Source organism: Schistocerca americana, unplaced genomic scaffold (assembly GCF_021461395.2).
Source record: "Schistocerca americana isolate TAMUIC-IGC-003095 unplaced genomic scaffold, iqSchAmer2.1 HiC_scaffold_589, whole genome shotgun sequence".
Lineage (NCBI taxonomy): Eukaryota > Metazoa > Arthropoda > Insecta > Orthoptera > Acrididae > Schistocerca > Schistocerca americana.
The window spans coordinates 52,501-57,500 of NW_025726334.1; the positions used below are offsets into that span (position 1 = coordinate 52,501).

At 54.2% G+C, this 5,000-nt stretch overlaps 1 non-coding gene across 1 annotated transcript in view; it reads left to right on the forward strand.

Annotated features, from left to right (window-relative positions):
- The first annotated feature begins 3,699 nt into the window (after window positions 1-3,699).
- The window catches only part of LOC124587218, a 1,910-nt gene continuing 609 nt past the window's right edge, over window positions 3,700-5,000 (forward strand). Inside the window, exon 1 of the ribosomal RNA XR_006975350.1 lies at window positions 3,700-5,000. This exon is cut by the window's right edge and continues 609 nt beyond it. This is a non-coding gene — a ribosomal RNA (small subunit ribosomal RNA).

Below are 5,000 nucleotides of genomic sequence, written 5' to 3' on the forward strand. Positions count from 1 at the left end.
CTTATAATCATTTGCGATACACCGGTGGAAGCTGCCGAGACGAGTAACTACATAGCGGGCTCGCCGTGTCACTAATGTACAGAGATACAATAGTTTCGACTGGAACCGGATTAAACGTATACACGGCGCTGATTAGTAATAGATAGAGCCATCAGAATACAGATAATGTATACAACTGTCCGTATACATGCTGAAAGACTCTGCTCACAATCACACGTCAGCCAGACACTCTTATCACGCACTACTCTCTGCCTGTAACAGGCACACAGACAATATGTAAGCACCAGCATGGAACAACACCCAGTGCATCCTCTCTGCCACATTAGACAATCCACACTATCATAACCAGACCGGGAGGTCCACTCACAAAACAGAATATCTCACCCTTCCGACAACCACCATTGCTCAGCTAAGCCACCAACACCCACACATGTCCTACACAGGGGTGCACCCAACATCACAATACTGCCTCCTGTCACACCACACAAACAATGGCAGGAATGAAAGACACAGGTCTGCCACAAGCATGGAATCAGAGCGCCGCCTGTTATGAGCCAAAGGTGCACCCTGACGTGGCAAATCAGATGATGCCGCAGTCATTTACTTACGATAATCACAATCAACAAACCGGCCCCCCCCCCCCCCCAAAACACCTTTCCTTACAACAATGTGTACCTTAACCTAACCCGTATTGTACCTTAACCTAACCCGTATTGTACCTTAACCTAACCCGTATTGTACCTTAACCTAACCCGTATTGTACCTTAACCTAACCCGTATTGTACCTTAACCTAACCCGTATTGTACCTTAACCTAACCCGTATTGTACCTTAACCTAACCCGTATTGTACCTTAACCTAACCCGTATTGTACCTTAACCTAACCCGTATTGTGCCTTAACCTAACCCGTATTGTGCCTTAACCTAACCCGTATTGTGCCTTAACCTAACCCGTATTGTGCCTTAACCTAACCCGTATTGTGCCTTAACCTAACCCGTATTGTGCCTTAACCTAACCCGTATTGTGCCTTAACCTAACCCGTATTGTGCCTTAACCTAACCCGTATTGTGCCTTAACCTAACCCGTATTGTGCCTTAACCTAACCCGTATTGTGCCTTAACCTAACCCGTATTGTGCCTTAACCTAACCCGTATTGTGCCTTAACCTAACCCGTATTGTGCCTTAACCTAACCCGTATTGCGCCTTAACCTAACCCGTATTGCGCCTTAACCTAACCCGTATTGCGCCTTAACCTAACCCGTATTGCGCCTTAACCTAACCTATATTGCGCCTTAACCTAACCTATATTGCGCCTTAACGTAACCCGCGTTGCGCCTTAACGTAACCCGCGTTGCGCCTTAACGTAACCCGCGTTGCGCCTTAACGTAACCCGCGTTGCGCCTTAACCTAACCCGCGTTGCGCCTTAACCTAACCCGCGTTGCGCCTTAACCTAACCCGCGTTGCGCCTTAACCTAACCCGCGTTGCGCCTTAACCTAACCCGCGTTGCGCCTTAACCTAACCCGCGTTGCGCCTTAACCCAACACGCGTTGGGCCTTAACCCAACACGCGTTGGGCCTTAACCCAACACGCGTTGGGCCTTAACCCAACACGCGTTGGGCCTTAACCCAACACGCGTTGGGCCTTAACCCAACACGCGTTGGGCCTTAACCCAACACGCGTTGGGCCTTAACCCAACACGCGTTGGGCCTTAACCCAACACGCGTTGGGCCTTAACCCAACACGCGTTGGGCCTTAACCCAACACGCGTTGGGCCTTAACCCAACACGCGTTGGGCCTTAACCCAACACGCGTTGGGCCTTAACCCAACACGCGTTGGGCCTTAACCCAACACGCGTTGGGCCTTAACCCAACACGCGTTGGGCCTTAACCCAACACGCGTTGGGCCTTAACCCAACACGCGTTGGGCCTTAACCCAACACACGTTGGGCCTTAACCCAACACACGTTGGGCCTTAACCCAACACACGTTGGGCCTTAACCCAACACACGTTGGGCCTTAACCTGCTCTGTAATTGTCATACGACGCGTTAAATTAGTGTAGTGTTGCCTAACTGCAACCCCCGCAATATAGTTTGCTACCCGCACTGCCCGGTCCCCAGAGTATCGCTTCATGTTAAACACCTTGCAGCTATACACTGTAATGCGGATGGCAGCAGGACGTACATGCTCAATGCCCTTCGCAGTTGTTCATTGGCATTCGCATGGCGAAGCACAGCCTACGTTGTGGTACGGCTTGTGTCAACTGTCCGCTGATGTTGTACGTCCAAATCACACACTGTACTGCACATTGGTCCTCATGTACTGAATGATACATCGTGGTACATGTGTGACCGTACCACGACTGCGCCAACAACGGCGAACCATACGGTCCAAATATTGTGCACTCAGCTACGTGTCGTCTCCCTATAAGAGCTGGATTGCAGTATGGTATGCCGTGGATGGCGATCAGCATGAGCCGTCTGTTGATGTAGTGGCGCGTGTTGTCAGACGTAGTCGTCTCTTCTCACTCACCGTGATAGCATGGTGCACTGCGTTCCACATCTGCGACATGCGACAGAGGCCGGTTGACAGTCGTTCGCGCAATGGACATCGCATACGTACGGGGGCCACCTTCCACGTGTTCGCGAAGCGTGCACATGTTGTTGCGTGTATGTGGGCAGACATAGTGTGTCGTGACACCTGACACAGGCATGCAACAATCGTTGAATTTGCAAATGGCGATGGACGTCTACGTTTGCTGGTGACGTTACGCAAATGAACAACTGGTAAACCGTTGTGGTGCGGTTGTTCTCGCTAGAGGTGAATCAGTGATGGCGACGATCGGTTGAGCTACCAACCGGTTGTTTCAGCGATACCCACCATGCCCACGAACGTGAATGGCATGTGGGTGTGAAGCGATACGCGGCGGTGGCTGGGTGGGACCGTCCCCGGCCGGTGAGGGGGGGCCTCCCGGCGTGCTGGCCGCGCGGTGCGTGGGCGCACGCGCTACAGCCGGCTGGTGGGGGCGGCCAGTGGCAGGCGCGCCGGCCGACGGAGGCGGCAGGCGGCGCAGCTGCGCGCCGGCGCACCCTGCACGCGGCGCCGTGCGGCCAAAGTAGGTCCTCGCGGGCCCGGTGCGAAGCGCGGTGGACATCTGCAGTGTGCTGGTCCGATTGAGGACTGTGTGCGCTGAGGATGCGCCGCCGCCCGGCGCTCGGCGCCGCGACGCCGTCTGCTGCTCGGTCGCCTCTGCGGTTCTCGCAGGTGGTTTGTATCGCAGCTGTGCGGACGTGTTGGCGCGTTCGCTTCGGCACCCAAGTGGGGCTTTTGTCCTTCTGTGGCGCTGGCGTTGGAGCTGCCGGCCACCGTAGGTGGCGCGTGTTGTCTCCCGCCGGCAATGCCACGACAGCACGCTCCCGGGCCTCTGTCGGCAGCGGCAAGCTCAGTTGGGAGCACGGGTGGTCGCACCTAAAGCGTCTACTCGCCAAACTCCGGGCGATTGCGCCTCTCTCGAACCCGACCAAGTACTTAGGACGGCGCTGCGCGCCGCCGGGACCTGAGAGGGTTTCGAGGTGTATTGTGCAGGGGAGCTCAGCCTCCTCCTGTTTGCAGAATAATTGAGCGGACGCTTGCGTGTTCGCGCGGGCCCCCGGGACACACTCCCGGGCGGCCGGCTGCTCAGCTCTAGTTGACGCAGCTCCCTGGTTGATCCTGCCAGTAGTCATATGCTTGTCTCAAAGATTAAGCCATGCATGTCTCAGTACAAGCCGCATTAAGGTGAAACCGCGAATGGCTCATTAAATCAGTTATGGTTCCTTAGATCGTACCCACGTTACTTGGATAACTGTGGTAATTCTAGAGCTAATACATGCAAACAGAGTCCCGACCAGAGATGGAAGGGACGCTTTTATTAGATCAAAACCAATCGGTCGGCTCGTCCGGTCCGTTTGCCTTGGTGACTCTGAATAACTTTGGGCTGATCGCACGGTCCTCGTACCGGCGACGCATCTTTCAAATGTCTGCCTTATCAACTGTCGATGGTAGGTTCTGCGCCTACCATGGTTGTAACGGGTAACGGGGAATCAGGGTTCGATTCCGGAGAGGGAGCCTGAGAAACGGCTACCACATCCAAGGAAGGCAGCAGGCGCGCAAATTACCCACTCCCGGCACGGGGAGGTAGTGACGAAAAATAACGATACGGGACTCATCCGAGGCCCCGTAATCGGAATGAGTACACTTTAAATCCTTTAACGAGTATCTATTGGAGGGCAAGTCTGGTGCCAGCAGCCGCGGTAACTCCAGCTCCAATAGCGTATATTAAAGTTGTTGCGGTTAAAAAGCTCGTAGTTGGATTTGTGTCCCACGCTGTTGGTTCACCGCCCGTCGGTGTTTAACTGGCATGTATCGTGGGACGTCCTGCCGGTGGGGCGAGCTGAAGGCGTGCGACGCGCCTCGTGCGTGCTCGTGCGTCCCGAGGCGGACCCCGTTGCAATCCTACCAGGGTGCTCTTGAGTGAGTGTCTCGGTGGGCCGGCACGTTTACTTTGAACAAATTAGAGTGCTTAAAGCAGGCAAGCCCGCCTGAATACTGTGTGCATGGAATAATGGAATAGGACCTCGGTTCTATTTTGTTGGTTTTCGGAACCCGAGGTAATGATTAATAGGGACAGGCGGGGGCATTCGTATTGCGACGTTAGAGGTGAAATTCTTGGATCGTCGCAAGACGAACAGAAGCGAAAGCATTTGCCAAGTATGTTTTCATTAATCAAGGACGAAAGTTAGAGGTTCGAAGGCGATCAGATACCGCCCTAGTTCTAACCATAAACGATGCCAGCCAGCGATCCGCCGCAGTTCCTCCGATGACTCGGCGGGCAGCCTCCGGGAAACCAAAGCTTTTGGGTTCCGGGGGAAGTATGGTTGCAAAGCTGAAACTTAAAGGAATTGACGGAAGGGCACCACCAGGAGTGGAGCCTGCGGCTTAATTTGACTCAACACGGGAA